This window comes from Vicugna pacos, chromosome 2, assembly GCF_048564905.1.
Source record: "Vicugna pacos chromosome 2, VicPac4, whole genome shotgun sequence".
Taxonomy (NCBI): domain Eukaryota; kingdom Metazoa; phylum Chordata; class Mammalia; order Artiodactyla; family Camelidae; genus Vicugna; species Vicugna pacos.
In genome coordinates, this window is record NC_132988.1 from 29,003,863 (window position 1) to 29,022,719 (window position 18,857).

Sequence of the window (18,857 nt, forward strand, 5' to 3'; positions counted from 1 at the left end):
AGTAAATTAAAAAATATTTGTCTCAGTCATTTGTAAGTGTTGCACAACATTTTCCAATTCACTTTACCATGTGTCCATACCTTGAAACCAAGAATTTCATCTTTACTTTCGGCATTCTTGACAATAAAAAATTCTGATCAGTAGTCAAAGTTTAAATTCTCTTATCTTCAATTCTTATAAACAAACCAAAAAAGAAGGATATGTAAAAATTTGGCTTATATTAACATAGTATATGTCCATGGTTATATAAAAAGAAATCCAAAAGTCAACGTTCTTCAGTATTATTTCTTTAACTGTCAAATCCAAATACTCTTCTGTAATTACTTTTTTAAAAAAAAAGTCACACAAAAATTCTTCCTCACCTCCTTAAAACATCAAATTAAAAGCACTCTAAAGACTTATTGCCTCCCAAAAGCTGTCAAAAACAAAAACAAAAAATAATGGGGGAAAAGAAATCACTATTCTACCTCCAAGAAGGTGCCAGTAGAGAAAAGCTAACTACACATAATATTGTCATATTTCCAACAACTCCCAGAAACAAGATGGCATAATATTTTTGGCAACACAACATAAATGGGCAGTGGTAAGAATGGTAACCAATTTTAAAGATTTTTGTTGTTGTTGTTTTATTTTCTTTCTTCAGAGACAATAAGCAGCTTAAATGAAGTTCTCTTTTGTCATTGTTCTATAAAAATGTCTGATAAGAAAGTATCTTTAAACCTTTCTATTTTATCTCTTTCTTATATTTCCCAAGATTTTAAGTTTTGTTATCTTATTGGTATGATCTTCTATTAGTTACAACTGATACAAAATAGATGATGCAAAAAAAAAACATGAAGTCCACAAGTTACTCATTACACAAATTATGTCCCCTGAAAAATTGAGGCTAGTGGATAATTGTAAAGACTCCATCATTTCCCAGATTTTCTGACAGTGGTTTATTGTATAATTTGGAAACAATCTACACAGTAATAAAAGAAACATTTTATATTAAAGAGATTTGTTGTTGCAGCAGGCCAGTAATACCAGGGACATTATAAATTAAATTTACATAAATATTCTTTCAAAAAACTGTTTGTTGAAATACAAACAGTTTGGTGTACTGAGATTGTCTATTCTAGATGGTAATTAAATATTTTTACTCTCCTTTAGTGATTGTCTAGAGAGTGTAACACTTAATCTCAATTTATCAGGTTTAAATATATTGTAGTTATCCATCACTGAATAAAGACTGTCCTAAACTTAGTGGTTTAAAATGGTAATGATATTTCCCAAATTATGTGGATTTACTGGTTGGTTCTGCTTGTCACACTGGGGCTCATTCACGTAGCTTCCCCTATCTGGTACCTGGGCAATGGCAGAAGTGTTACAATGTCCCCAATCCTATGTCTGAGGCCTTTGTGCTTGCTCTCTGCTTGGGTGTTTCAGTTTTCCCCAATGTAGCCTCTCGTCTCCCAGTAGCCTTGAAAGGGTTCTTCACAGCAATGTGATATCAGAATTCCAGGAGGGTGAGAAAGGAAACTCAGGACCTCTTAAAGCCTGGGATCTGCACTCACAGTTCATTTTGCACAACATTCTATATAGGTCAAAGCAAGACCTAATACCAAATAGGGTATTTTTACAGCATCTAGCCCACTCTGATCAACAAAGATATCGTAACTCAAGAGTTCAGTACTACCAAACAAAAGCATCTGGTAACAGACAGAAAGGAAGGGGTCAAAAGAAACTAGTGCATTGGAAAGATTAGCCAAATATTTGGAAAAACTATACTTCATGATAATCTGAAAGATCAGATGCCTACCAGCTCAAGGGGAAACTTTTGGAAAGAATCATAAATAATAACAGTGTGTGTTGGTTATGACTAGCTGACTTTAGCAATGTATGATCAGAAAGAAATAAAGTCAGGAAAGGGATTGACTGATTGCAAACAAAAATGAAATAAAGTAGAATTGAGACAGGGCCCTGAAGGATTTGAAAAGCTTTCTGTAACCAGAAAGCATAAAATGGGAGTTTAAGAAGCCTTTGAGCAACACGGTCTATTAAAACTAAGTGTTGCAGTAAAGATCAGATGGAGACTGGCCTCTCCACCTACGCCAGAAGATCTCACAGTAGACTTCATTAAGTTAAAAGAGATTTCTAGACATAAGAAAGCAAAGATAAATCAGCCTTGAGAATTATGTGTAGAAGATACTCTGGGTATGGTTACTGGCATAGAAAACTAACTGGAAGTAAAAGAGATCTGAACTGTACTACTTTCCAAAGGAATTCATTTCTAAAGATACCATAAGCTTAAAAAAAGTTTTTATATATAATATAGATTGAATTGCATCCTCCCAATATTCATGTGTCCTAACCCCTAGTACCTCAAAAGGTGATTTTTTTTTTTTTTTAGAAATAAGGTCATTTCAGAGGTAAGTAGTTAAAATGAGGTCATGCTGGGCCCCAATTCTAACAACACTGGTGTCCTAGGGGAAATGTGGACACAGAGAAACACCCGGGGAGGACGCCATGTGAAGGTGAAGGTAGGTATCTACAGCGAAGGAACACCAAAGAAACCACAAAAGGCTTGAGAAGAAGAATGGACCAGATTCTCCCTCAGAAGGAATCAACTCTGCCAACACCTTTATTTCAGACCTCTGGCCTCCAGAACTGTGAGACAATGAATTTTTGTTATTTAAGCCACCCAGCTTATGTAGTATTTTGTTACAGCGGCCCTAGAAAACTAATACAGTACCTTAAAAAATACATGCACCCACACACAAAACAAAACAAACAAAAATCAACACCTTTCAGTTCACCATAAATCCAAATATCATCAAGGGTCTCCACTTAGTACCACATGTGGGGATCATTCGTGATTCCTACCCAGAGAAATTACCAAATTGTTATGGATGATTAACTGTTGTATGTCCCACCCTTTTTTATGGAAATCAAATTTCTATTATTGTTATTCTATCACTGTTTGATTTTTATTTTAATAGTGGACCAGTTACTTTTTAGTTCACAGGTTGTCAAGGGACCATATTGGGATCTGATGTCATTCATCCAGAAATCTTGGATTTTTTTCTGGATACAATATTAGCTGTGGCTTTGGAGTCTCCCTCGTGAGGAGATGTTCTGTGTGTGGAAAAAGGACCAAAATCAGCCTTATTCTATGTCCACCCTTTTCCTTACCTTTGCTCTGTAGCACTGTTAAGCCTAGTATCTCTTGCATGTGTCCACGCTTCAAGTACTTGAAGGCAACTATCTACCCCATACTTATCCTCAACAAAACCATTCCTCATTTGATGGCATTTTCTTCACTATACTAGTCCTCCTTTAGATACAATTCCTTTTTCAATGTCTTTCATAAAATGTGAAACACAAAATTCAATCTAACCGAGGCCTCCCTATGAAGTCTGACCAGATGAGATTATAATGTGATTCGTGCAACTTAGATTTTAGCCTTTCAAATTTACAAGTTCTTTTTGTGATCTGATACCAAGCATCCCTACAGCTTAGGGAATAGCTAACGCTAAATACATTTTCTTAAAATGCATTAATTCAGCTTTATCCTACAGTTTAAAATCCTAGAGATTTATTAAGAGATTGCTATTGCTATTTCCAGATCTTTGTCATTATTGCTACATCACCTGATCCAGTAATATCAAAAAGAGATGTTCATCTGACACCAGATCAAAGTCAGAGATTATTTTCTGGTAAAGAAAATAACATAAGCAACTTCTCACTGAAAAAATTACACACCATGGGAAAAAAATGTTAGAAACATCATATAATCTAATGCAGAGAATGAGGCACACTAGTTACATGGTACTCTAGAAATCATTGTAAAAAGTACAGTATGTCAATTATAAAACATAAAAGCCACAAAAAACCTAAAGATCATATTATTTTAAGACATTATATTTCAGATCCTAACAGAGCAGTAAATAGGATTTCTCTCTTACAACAATCATTTTTCCAACTGCAGCTTTTTTTCAGTGTGAAAAATATAAGCGTAATGAATATAGCACCACACCAGAGCAAAAAGTTTGGTTATCATTTATTACACTGTTGTGAGACTAAGCAAGGCATTTAAACTTCCTAAGAATAAGCTATCTCCTTTCTGTTTCATTCTTTTTTTTCTTTTTCTTTTTCTTTTTTTAATGGAGGTACTAGGGATTGAAGCCAGGACCTCATGCCTGCTAAGCACACCCTCTACCACTGAACTATTCCCACTCCTCCAGCTGTTTCCTTTTTGAATACAGGAATCAAATGTGCTCATTTCTAACCTCTTTTAGACCTGATTTTCTATTGATCTATTACTCTATTTCAGATTAAGAATCTGTCTCAATTAAACTCTGTTTTTTTTAAAGTTGCTACTTAATACATTTTGCTTTTTAAATTAAGTGTTTTGTCATAAAATTCACATTGGATAATTTTTTTCAAAAAGTTGAAGTATTGTTTATTTATAATATTATATTTGCTCCAGGTGTACAAGATAATGATTAAATATTTTTATAGATTATAATCCATTTAACATTATTACTTACTATTGGCTATACTCCCTGTGCTACACAATGTATCCTTGTAGCCTATTTATTTTATACATGGAAGTTTGTACCTCTTATTCCCCTACCCTATCTTGCCCCTCCCTTCTTCCCTCTCTACACTGGTAACCACTAGCTTATTCACCATATCTGTTAGCCTGTTTCTGTTCCATTATACTCACTTATTTTTTTAGATCCCACATATAAATGATACCATATGATACTTACTTTTCTCTGTCTGCTTATTTCACTAAGCATAGTACCCTCCAAGTCCACTCATGTTGTTGCAAATGGCAAAACTTTATTCTTTTTTATGGCTAAGCATTTCCTTTATTCATTCATCTGTTGATAGACATCTTAGTTGCTTCTATATCTTGGCTATTATAAATAATGCTCCTATGAACATTGGGGTGCATGTATCTTTTTGAATTAATTTTTTTGCAACTTTATTTTTTTATTATATATATATATATATTTAACATTTTTTATTGAGTTATAGTAATTTTACAATGTTGTGTCAAATTCCAGTGTAGAGCACAATTTTTCAATTATACATGAATATACATGTATTCATTGTCACATTCTTTTTTCACTATGAGCTACCACAAGATCTTGTATATATTTCCCTGTACTATACAGTATAATCTTGTTTATATATTCTGCATATGCTTGTCAGTATCTACAAATTTTGAAATCCCAGTCTGTCCCTTCCGACTCCCCCACCTCTTTGGCAACCACAAGTTTGCATTCTATGTCTATGAATCTGTTTCTGTTTTGTATTTATGTTCATTTTAAAATTTGTTTTAGATTCCAGATATGAGCACTTTCATATGGTATTTTTCTTTGTCTTTCTGGTTTACTTCACTTAGAATGACATTATCCAGGAACATCCATGTTGCTGCAAATGGGGTTATGTTGTCATTTTTATGGCTGAATAGTATTCCATTGTATAAATATACCACATCTTCTTTATCCAGTCATCTGTTGATGGACATTTAGGCTGTTTCCATGTCTTGGCTATTGTAAATAGTGCTGCTATGAACATTGGGGTGCAGGCATCTTTTTGAAGTAGGGTTCCTTCTGGATATATGCCCAGGAGTGAGATTACTGGGTCATATGGTAAGTCTATTACTAGTCTTCTGAGGAATCTGCATACTGTTTTCTACAGTGGCTGTACCAAACTGCATTCCCACCAGCAGTGTAGGAGGGTTCCCTTTTGAATTAATGTTTTTGTTTTCTTTGAATATATACCCAGGAGTGGAATTGCTGGATCATATGGTAGTTCTATTTTTAGATTTTGAGGAACCTCCATAGGTTTTTCATAGTGACTGCACCAATTTAAATTCCTACCAGGGGTGTACTAGAGTTTCCTTTTCTCCACATCCTCATCAAAACTTATTTGTGGACTTTTTGATGATAGTCATTCCATCAGCTATGAGGTGATATCTCACTGTGGTTTGGATTTGCATTTCCCTAATGATTAGTGATGTTGAACATCTTTCAAGTAAACAATTGCATCAGAAAGGATAAAATATCTAGGAATACATTTAACCAAGGAAGTGAAAGACCTATGCTCTGAAAACTATGAAACACTGATGAATAAAATTGAAGATGATACAAAAAAAGCCCATGTTCATGGATTGGATGAATTAATATTATTAAAATGTCCCTACTATCCAAAGCAATCTACAGATTTAATGTAATCCCTATCAAAATACCAATGACATTTTTCACAGAACTAGAACAAATAATCCTACAATTTGTATGGAACCACAAAAGATCCCACACAGCCAAAGCAAGCTTGAGGGAAAAAAAGAACAAAGCTGGAGGTATAATGCTCCCAGACTTCAGCATATACTACAAAGTTACCGTAATCCAAACAGTATGGTACTGACACAAAAAAAGAAACACAGGTCAGTGGAACAGAATAGAGAGCCCAGAAATAAACCCATGTACATATGCTCAATTAATCTATGACAAGGGAGGCAAGAATATATAATGGAGAAAAGACAGTTTCTTTAATAAGTGAAGCTGGAAAAACTGGACAGCTACGTATGAAAGAATGAGATTAAAACATTTCCTCACACTATATACACAAATAAACTCAAAATGGATTAAATACCGAAATGTAAGACCTGAAATCATAAAACTCCCAGAAGAGAACATAGGCACAACACTCTTCAACATAAATAGTAGCAATATTTTTTTGACTCTGTCTCTTAAGGCAAAGGAAACAAAAAGAAAAATAAACAAATGGGACCTAATTAAACACTAAAGCTTTTGCACAGCAAAGAAAATCGCCGACAAAATGAAATCACATTGGATCTTATTGAACAGTGACTTAAGCTAACAATTAAGCTTTTCTAATAAAATTACGAGTTCAGAACAGTATCTGTGCTTCCCTGCTTCCAAATCCTTGTGCAGGAAGAAATCATAATTTCTTCAAATAAAATTAATGCTAGTTTTGCATTTGAAGAAGTGTTTAAATCTAATTTATTTCTCATTTCTCTTGCACCCTGAAGGTATACAGTACTCTTTACTAATGATTCAGGTATGTGGGATTGTGTCTCCTATCCTCATGTTCCTGCCTGGAGCAGTAACGGAAAATCTGACTAAATATGGAAGCAATGCTGAGGGAAGAGTTGCTCCTCTTTCCTCTTCCTACCTCTTCCTCTTGAAATTGGTAGTGGTTAAGCTATTAAAATACATTAACAGTTTAAAGATCACTTGCTATGCATATCTCCTATTTCATCTCTCCTATTTAACTCAGAGCCAAGTTTTCTATAGGTCATTCATTTTGGCAACTGCTTCTCTTGTAATAAACACATTTGCCTTGTTGGATGTTTACTGGAACATTGTGATGAGACCTATGTGGACCGCTGCAAGAACAAAGGATTCCTATACCAGAAAGTTTGCAACAACCAGACACACACACACACACACACACCTTTTAACATAAAAGAAGTCTGAATTCTAGCTCCAGTATGATGATTTTTAGGACACTAGTTCACAATTTTTTCAGCCTGCTGGCTTTCTGAACAAAGTCCTATTCCTTACCCCAACAACTAGTCTCTTTATTTACTGGTTTGTCCTGCAGTAAGCAATATGAGCTTGGAATTGGTAAAAAAAAATTGAGCAGAATAAATTTTTTAAAATATATAATGTGTTTATCAAGTAATATTAATAAATCAATGTTAGCTTGATATCTTCATTAGAAGAATTAAAAAAAAGAGTAGTCAGATTATCTTACCTTCAGTTTCACGAGAAAGTATAAAAACTGTTGGACCTTCAAACATTGCTTAGTGTAGGTGAGCAAAATTTGCCACTCCAAAATGCATCTCTTTGGCATAAGGATTAATTTGGGCAGATTATTTTTAAGAAACAGAAGACTCAGGAAATCTTTTTACCTTCCCCTTAGCTGTCTAATTTAGATAGAGGTCCTATTCCTGGAATAGAGCAAGGGACAGCCTCAAAGAAAACAAGCTGGCTGTGGTGTGGGAAATTGGGCAGGGCCTAAAGATCAGAGTTCACTCTGTTGGCCCAACAAACATCTATTTACCAGACATTTGCTTTTCCATCTCCATGTGAACTGCCTTACTCCTTTTTGAAATCCCAAACCACTACCCCCAACATCCTTTTTTGTCTTTAGCTGAAGATGTTATTTAAGGTGAAGTAGTTGGCCTTTTTGGTGAAATACTCAGTTTTCCTAGGTCTCTCTCATGCATATACATTATTAAACTTTTGTTTGATTTTTCTCCTGTTAATCGTCTCATGTCAATGTAATTCTTAGACCAGCCAGAGAACTTAGAAGGGTAGGGAAAAATTTCTTCCTTTGTGACATTAGTCAAGTTCATTTTACAGTGTCTCAGCTAAATAAAGACTTAGTTGAGAATGAATTATCTAATCCATTAGAGATGCCTAGATAAATGATAGTTATGATTCAGGGTTTTAAAATCTAGACACAATTCTTGAAAATGTTCAGGAATGTTTAATGAATGTTTCATTCATTCATTCACTCATCCTTCAGCAATTTATCATTCATACATTCATTTCTTAAGTATTCATTGAGGATCTACATATGTAAGACTCAATACGAGTTTTGCTTGCTTTCTTGAAGATCATAATCTTAGAGGGGGAAAAGTGTCACATGATTAATCAAGTATGTAATTAATTATTTTAATTGTGGGAAGCACTAAGGTAAAGATTATGGTTGTAAGGAAATGGATAAGAGTATCTGTGTAACCTGGGTAATTAGGAAAGCTGTTCATGAGAAATGGCCTACCAACAGGGATGGTTAACAGTGGGAACAGTCTGTCCTCAGGGGAGAAATATTTTATCATGACATTATTCAGAATTTAATTGTCAGTGCATGGTGGGGAAAAAAAACAAAGCAGACCAAATTCTTAGTTGGCTTTATTATTGTTTTAAAGCTTCCAAATTTTCCACAAATTATGGGTACCTCTTACTGTCTGCAGCATGGATAGGCTACTATCACTGTCTTTCCTTTGATAAAAACTGTCCGTGAGTCAATGACTTACACATAAAACATCATTTCTACAAAACTCTTAATCATGTGAAGCTAGTGAGAAAACAGAATCCATGTCACTCATGTAACACACTAAAGGGACTCAGTTGAAGAGCTACAAACAAATTTTAAATGTGGACATGGAGACTGTAATTTCTCATACTTGATTTTCCCCTAAGAGTCCCATCACTGCTTCTCCACCACACTTTTTTTCAGGCTGACATAGATACACTCTACAACAATGGACATTGAGAGGACACATGCATACACACACACACACACACGCCTGCTCTATTTTGAGGGCAAAATAAATACACACACAGTCTTTTGAAGAAATGTTCTGACATATTAGATTAGAGAGATTTTGATTCATTCTGTTCTAGAAGCTTCTTATACTGGATAAATGTTTGTTGGATTGATCCAGTTAGTGAAAAAAATTAAAACTATAGATATGAATGGATGACTAACAATTTCATTTTTATTAAAATTTAGAAATAGGATTATATTCTGCAGAGGAGTTCTTATTTTTCAGGAATCTTGCCTTGTCATTTTTGACTTTGACTAAATGTTTCTGTATAATATACTGTTCTTAAGCTAGTGTTAATTTTCTCAAATTTGAACATAAAATTTTAGCTCAAAATCTCATTTCTCTATTTTGTTAATATAACCCTTATATCTACATCACTTCTACATTTTAAAACTGTGCCTAATTATAGTTTTGAAACTTTTTTTTAAAAAATATGTAATGGTTAATTGTGCTTTTAGTCAGAACATGAATACTGATGCCAAAAATGGGACCAATATTACATATGTGAAATGAAAGATTGCTTCTTAAGGGTCTAATGCTAATACATATTAATACAAACAATTTAAAAAGTTTAAATGTACATGTGCAATCAAAAGGAAAAGCAATCATTTTTATATTTAACAAGAAAATCAGTTTTGTTAGTTAAAAAGTCTTTAACTATGCAAAATGAATTTTTAGTCCTATTTTTAGCCTTTTATAATTAGGAGACAATTTAATCAGCACAAATAAGTCACATTATTAGTGTCAATCTCATATATTTGGGAAAAAATGGAGCTAATTATGGAGATGTGCTAAATGGAATAGAAGTATGTAAGAGTTTTGAGAATGTTAAAATTTCTTTAAATGATAGGAACTTATTTTAAAATCCAGGTTTCTGAAGATCAACTATGTTTTATGCTGGAGGGAAATGAAGTTTGAATACCTTTAGATAAATTTTATAACCTAAATGGAATTTAAAAATATTTTCATTTTAAATATTTGCTGAAAACTGTATTTCTTAAGTAGTAACTAAATTCCTTCCTCTAAATCAAAGTGACTTAACATCAGTACTACTGACATTTTGAACTGGATAATTTTCTGTTGTGGGAGGCTGTCTTGTGCATTGTTGGATGTTTAGGGGCATCCCTGGTCTCCAACCCCAGATGCCAGAAGCATAGCCCCTTTTCAGATGTGACAACCAAAAATATCCCTGGACATTACCCAATGTCCCTTAGGGAGGAGACTCCCACTTGGTTGAGAACCACTGCTCTAAATGCTCTGCAGAAAGACAGGAAGATAGTGGGAATAAAAAGCACATGCTATAATAAGACACTGATTCTATCTATAAAGGAAAATCAACAATGTGTATTTTAGATTTTTTTCTTTTTTCTTTCAGGCATTGTACAAGTCTCCAAATAAGTGCCATTGAAGACAACCAAGAAGAACATTAAAAAATGTTGGGATGAGAAAGCTCTTAAGGGATGTTCTAACTTCCTGCCTGAAGGTAGAATATTGAATAGAGCTTTAGCAGGAGGTTCAAGGTTCATCCAAAATTCAGCTTGTTTGGAAACAGAGGTATTATCTTGCATATGGCATTCATTGCTCGGACAATCTGGATTTTATCTAGCAGAGTGGGAAGGGATAGGCACTAAATGTCAAGAGCAAATGTGCACAGAAAAGAACAGTTGCAGAGAATAAAGACATGAGAGAGCCATAGAGGAAAGTTCTCAGCCCTTCAATCCGCTGTCCTTCGGTGTCTCCTCAACATGTACTTAATACTGTGCAATAATGTAGACAGCTACAGTAAATTTCACAGGTAGTAGGTTACAGCTTTGGGTTCTCTTTTCAGTAATATTTATCACTTCTGTCTGAACCCTACAATCTCTGCACATTTGGTCCCCCTACCTGCAATGGACAGATCTGCTAAATGTAGAGTAGAGGTATGCTTTGAAGGAATTATTCTTTCAATCTGTATGAAAATGGTAATGTATTAGTAAGATCTACTGAACACTCAGGTAATTAAATTTTATGAAATCAAAATTCTGTAATATCCATGATAAAAGGAACCATGTTTTTATGTTTCATGATGTTTAATATCATTAGACTGTTTCATAAACAAATGAGTGAATGAATGGAAATATCAGAGGATAGACCTATCTGTCCAATTTTCCCACTCTGGGACACAGAATTTTGGCTTTTATTTCCAGGTAGAATAAAGCTAGCCAAGTTATAGATATTAATAGACACACAGAAATGAAACAACATCTGAGAGCTTTTAAAGTTAGTATTTTATCAACATGACAAAAAATTGTTAACAATAGTTAAGGAACAACTATATCCCTACTCTGCATTCAGGCCTGAACATTATTTACTATTCAAGTCATGTACACTAAATTGGGAGGGATTTGATTTGATTCCACTATCTTTCAGGCAATATGGTCTACTGACTTTGAGAACAGGCTAATGACTTAGCCACTTTTTATTTGTTTTTTCTCTGAGTATGCTTCCTTTTTTTAGAAACTAGAGATTCTATATTCTATTCTGAGGATTGTTTTGAGCATCAAATAATATAATGCAACACATGCAAGCAAAATACTTAGTTCACTGTTTACCATATTGACAATATCAGAAATTAATAAATGAATTAGAAATTATTACATGTTTAATTTATTATACATTTAAGAAATTAATAAACATTTAGTTACTAAGAAATTAATAAATGTTTAATAGGGGTTTAATCTGTTATTACTTTACTGTCCACCTTGAAGAGCTGAAAACAACTGATAATCGGTGCTGCCAACACCTGATCAAATAAAAGTTGCAGTTTTCTTGCTTGAAATTCTGTGATGTCTCTACAGCAAGTCCACAGTGCTCTTGTTCCTTACTGTGTGGACTCTTTGGTTTCTAACGTCCCAATCTTGAGGGTCTTATATTGCTCTTAGTCTTTGGAACAATAAATGCTAGGTAAACAGTTACTTTATCCATTAAAATTTTGTTTTGATTTTCATGGAAAACTTTGTATTATCCAACCTGTGTTATATAACACTTCTTGCCTTCCTGGAAGACTGATCTGTGAAACGCTTACTCCATGCTGCACTCCTCACTCTCTTTCCTCTTGTCTGCACCCTCTCACACCCAGCTGGGCACCTCCTGTATAACAATAATCCCTAAGCTGGCAGCAGGTCAAGAGGCTGATTCTCAGGCATTCCATCCTCTCTCCACATGGCTGCACTGGAATCTCCAAGGCCTTTAAATGCCAGCCTCACTATGATGAAGAAAACCCATCTTTCCTACATTATTATTTTAGCCATGTCTATATGAATAAAGGCAAGAAGAATGAAAAGCAACATCATAACTCAGAACATAACTTATAAGCATAGTAAGACTCCTACAATCATGAAGAACAGTACTGACCAAGTTAAGAAGGACTGAAATCAAATTCATGGGACCTCTAGAGCTCAATATGGTATGCTTTCTGGGGATGGAAAAGGAACTATATTATCTTAGATTTCTACTGAAAAGTAGTGGTATCACAGAAATTGTAACATAAACACCACACAAACAAGCATCAAACTGATTTTAAAATGCCTCTTTGTATGTTCTATTGATTTTTCATTATTATGACCTTATTCTTAAACCTACTTGGTTGTGATCCTAATTTTCTACTCAATCTTTGTTTAGATCCCACTAGGATAGTGATATAGTGTGATTATTCAGAAAGGCACAGGAAAGAGATTAAAACTCCCTGCTAATGAGAACAAGAGAAGGAAAAAGAAATGTGCCAATCTAAGTGTTCTACCTGTAAAGTGAGCTGCCAGACAAGAGGAAATAAATAATGCTTCATCACAAATCTCTTTATAATGAAAAGAAAAAAGGTCTAAAAATATATATAAACTAAAACAAACAGATCTAATGCAGGGAAGCAGTATGAATTTACAATACTGTATCTTTAACAATACTATTACAAAAGCTAAATTATCTTCAGATTATTATTTTATATAGCTATAAACATATTCTTTTCTGAAAAATGTAATTATTTTTGTAAGAATCTAAATATGACATACTTCAGATATACATGTATTAGCTTCATTTTAATTATGATATTTAATTTATTATATTGTGTATAACTATGAATGGAAAGTTAATTGTAATACAGAATTATTTATATTTATATATGAAATGATAAAATAAGTTATAACAAATAATAATTTACTGTATGAGGCTATTAATAGGTAATGAAAATAAACAATAACTTTAGAATATTATGGCTTCTGAAATATACATATGCATATGTTTCTAAATCATCTGATTATCTCCATTCTTGTATTAAAACTTTAATCTTTATTTTCTTTGATCTTCACTAAAATATCTCTAATATAATAATGTAAATAGCTGCATTTTAAAAATGGATTTTATTATAAGAAATATAGACATTTTTAAATCTCATAATTATTCAGAGATAAATAAAAAGCACATTTTAAAATGTTAATTACATTGCAAAATTATATTCCATTTGTTCCTTCATTTAAAATGGGTGTTATGTGAATATTAATTAAATCCAACTGTTCGGATGTATTACTCAGCTTTAATTTCCTCTCAAAATTAAGTTTTCATTGGCATTTATCCAATATTTAAGAAAAATTTAAATTGCTTTAGCCACTTTCTTTGAATGGGTTACAAAGTTAATAGCTATGAACAGGACTTGAGTTGTTGAACTGCACACAAAGAAAGAGCCAAGAAATATACTTTGATGGTATATTAATTGCACATATCTCAGAGGCCCAAACAATTTCAGGAGTCTTCTGCTTGTGCAGCAGTATGGTATGACCACTAAGATGATGACTCTGCAATCAGATGGATTTTAAACCCACACTGGTGTTTCTGAGATATGTGACCTTGGTCAAGTTACTTAATTTTTCTAAGTCCTGGATTCTTTATCTGTATTGCTAACAACAGTATCTACTTTATATGGAAGCTATTAGACTGGCATCAGAAAATATACTTCACTTAATTGCTTAACAAGCATTTACTGTAATGACTTTACAGTATTATGTTTTGGTAGTCTATTTATCTGCTTTTTTTACACAGATAGGTTGATAAAAGGATACAAACTTTCAGTTATAAGATGATTAAGATCTGAGGATCTAATGTGATTAAGTTGATAACATGTATTGTTTTATGAAACTTCCTAAGAGAATAAGAACTAAATAATTTCAAAAAAAAAAAAGGGTAAGTTTTTGAGGTAAAGGATGGGAATTCTTTCCCAATGTGAACATAAATGAAATCATCTCATTGCACACTTTAAATATCTTATAATTCTGTTTTTAAATTATACTCTAATAATAATAATAAAAAGAGGAAGGTAAAGTCTGCCTGGCTGGGGTTGGTACTGATTAGAGTGAAATAGTTTTGGGACCAAAAAAAAAAGTAAAATGGAGAGAATTCAATTTCTCCAAAATTGGATCTTAATAAAAATGGCATTCTATCTTCAAAAAGATTTTGATGCCATTCTGGACTGCTTGAATGTGAGGGCAATTATGAACTACGGACTTTTGGGACTGGATAAATATTTTAGACATAACTCCTGAACATACATGCTATCTATAAATCTACATATAAAATAGCAAACATGTTAATTTTGTAAAACTAAAACTAGATAAAAAAATCAAAAGCAGATTTCAGTGTTAGGTATGGCCATAACCCTTTAAAATATATTTACCAAGGCACAAAATTGACCTTTTCAGTTAATCTGGGAAATGTGGAAGGATTTTTGTTTGTGTTATATTGCAAACATGGTAAAACTCCATGTTTATAATATAATTTGACACCTTTATATATCCACACCTGTTTTAATGTGGTAATATTTTTCTCATTCTTGCTATACTTTATTTTCTGTAAAGAACTGAAATGATATAGATATGTGCAATATTACCTCATCCCATTCACCCTCCCCAGAGGTAACCATTATCCTGAAGTTGAAGTCCATTCTTTTTGTTCGTTCTCTTCCTGTATTTACTTGACTTTAAATAGCATATATTATTATCTAAGGTATTGTAATTAATACAGACTATCTTAATGTATGTATCTTTTTGTAATCTTATTTTGCTCAACATTCTTTCCAGACTTATCCATGCTAACATACAGCCCAACCATTTTAACTACTGTAAATTATTCCACTGTATGATTCAGTTACAATTTTGTTATTAATCCCACATGGTAGATATTTAAGTTGTTTCTAATTTTTACATATTGTCAATAATACTGGAATGAATATCTTTTCTTCACTGTCAAAACTTCTCTAAAATATCTATTATTTTTATTATCCACATGTATACATACACACACATATTTATTTAAAGCATGCAGAATGGCTTGTTAAGGATAGGCACCTTTTCAAACCTCATAGTTGTTTCTAACATTTCTTCAAAGTGAGATGTGTACAAATTCATATGTCCACATGTGTAAGTTTCATTATTTCCATATGCTCACCTACACTTCCTACATGCTGCTTTTGACTATGTTGTACCTTCACAACTTCAGACAGGTTCCTTAGACCAATTTTTCAAATTTCTCATCTCATTGAGATATCCCTAGCCATAGGAATTGACTATCAATAATTAAAATAATAAACTAAATTCAAATATATTTAACTGTCTCATTGAATATGAGGAGAAAAGTAATTCAAAAACTAATAACAAAATTATATTTTGAATTATCTAAATCTCTGTCTATATATCTCTCAGAAACTTCTAACAGTGAATATACAGTAATTGGCTTACAGTATATTTAACCAGTCAATTAGCAACATTTATTGAGATCTTAATTTTGGTTCCCAAGTTTTGGTGATGTGTATGGGAGAAGAAAAGTTCATGGTCTTTATTCTTCATGTGGTATAGCTGGTCTGGGATCTTAAATAGTGTACTATAAACTAAGCAGCTGTATATGCAAGAAATGGAAAGCCAGTCTTTGCCTTCTAATACTTTAGAAACTAATATACTTAGGAGAAAAACAAATTTTAAAAATCAAATCATACAATTAAATCTGAAGTTAAATATTATAGGTTCAATTGCTGATTCCACCACATCCTACCTGTGTAACCTAGGGCAAGTTCCTTGACCTCTCTGTCCCCTAATTTCTTTGTTTATAAAATTGGGACGCTTTATATAAATACTGTAAAAATTTAATCAGTCAATATACGGAAAGTATTGGCAGTGGGATCTTACACATAATAAGTGCTATAAAATGTTTGCTGTTATAAAATTCCTAGTAAAATATTAAATATCTTAGGAAATTACTCTAACCATTTTGAAGTTTAATAAGTCTCTCTTCTTTCGTAACTTCACTACAACCCATTGTTTAGCAGACCTTTCAAAACTAAAACTCTAGTAACTACTGATCACTACCTCTATCCTGCCCACCCAGAGAAGAACTGGTTAAAACTTCCTATTTCTTCCCATTACACTTTGAATAAAAAAATTAAATTCCTAACTGTGATGTACAGAATCCCATGTGATCAGAACTCTACCTTCTCAAACTCATCTCTTCTTGGTCTTTAGCTCAACAGTTTCCAACAGTTCTCTTGTGTTCCCTAACCACTTAAAGGCCTTTCAAGTTTCTGAGCCCATGCACTGACTATTCCCTCCACTCTTCCCTGGATTTACACTTTGTTTAATCTCTCACAGTCTTAAGGACTTAGATCCAATGCTACATCTTCAGAAAGTCTTCCACTGTCAGCATATTTAGAGTTTCCCCCGCTCCTCACCCCATCTCGTGAAGTACCCTCAATGGTTTACAAATGGTTTGCTAATATAAATATGCTTCAGTAAGCACAATATTTGTCGATTCCAACTTACAGCTATATTTATGTATTTACTTACAGATAAATATTTAGACCCAGAAGACACTACCTAAAAATTGCTCTCAACATTTTGAGATCCAAATTGAAAAGATCAGCTGATATGCCTGAATGCTACTTCAACAGGACCAGCAGTGAATGAAGTCTGTATGTATTTTTTAAAACAGAAGTAGTAGTACCTGAAACATATTATCTCATTCACTGCATAACTGCTTTGGCAAGATTTAATATCTCCCTCAACACACTCACAGAGAGTTGACTAATTAAAAAGAAAAATAATGAAATAAAATCTTTCCATTTCAACAGTCTCCTTAAAAGATTTATAAAAAAATATTGAAGATATTTTCCATACATTATTTAATACCCTTTATTTAAGGACTTACCAGATTTATTATTGATTTAAACATACAAAACTATTTTTTTCCTGCAGTTAACTATAAATGGTCATTCTTACTTATAAAAATAAAGAAGGGGGGTTATTTATTTTCTCACCATAACACTATTAGGAAAAATATAGTCATTTAAGTCTGGAGGATTTGGTAAAGTTATCATCGTATCTCAGACATAGAAGAACAAATACTTTTATTTTCTTTAAATAGATTGCATGTGTTTAAATACTATATTTTGTGAATTAAATTATAAATTATGTAGAAACTGAAGCTCAATGGCTATAAATTTTACTCAAAAATGTAAGGTTACAAAGAAGCAGCTAAGAGCATGAACTGGGGTTATCATGGAGAACTTTTTCTGAGGAGACACTTGAAATGATCAAGGAAAGAAAACGCAGGATTATAATGGGTGATGGGAACTAAGAACTTGCCTCATTTCCTAGGGATTGTTTAAAGTAGAAATAATCAAGACATGTTGGTAGAATGGTGAGCAGAACAGTGTTCACTACAGAAAACGCTGAGTTAAATTAAGTTGATAGGCAGTGTACAGTTCTATTTCTTACTATGTCTGAAGTTATGATACTCTACAGTCAAGGTAACATTCACAATGATGACTTGGACATTGTAAAATTCTCAGTCATCAAAGAAAGACTGAATTATATTTACTGATTTACATGTACAAAGTACACCATTAAATTTTGTATAAGTTTTCCACTATAAAGCTTTTATTATGGGCTTTAATTTAAATTTTAAATGTTTTAAACATAATTTTAATAAAATATTTTTTAAATTTATTTGAGGAGACTGTTCAATTAATTCCATTTGGGAGCAACTAACAATTTTTGTTTAACTGCATTTTTATTCAACTGTGACATCAACAGTTAAGGAGTTCAAAATCTAAAATTTTTAAGTGCATATGCCTCAGGGTCCATTCAAGTTACCAAAAACTTGCACCTGTATTTTAAAAATAAAAATAAATTATAAATTTAATAATAAATAAATAAAATAAATTTTAAAATAAAAATAAAAAATAAATTTTCGCCTTTATAAATTTTTTTGTTTTCTTTTGGATCCTGAGTAAAGGCATTTCCTTGAATTGTATATATCTTCTTAAGAGAGATTAAAGAACAAATGGTAAACAGATCTCACAGTCATTGTTATTTAAATATTAATTCCTTAAATGTAATCATGTTAGAGACAATCCAGAATTCTCAGAATAATTTTTTTGTCATCAATAAGCTCAATAAAAAAAAAAGCTGGAAAGTTCAAACAA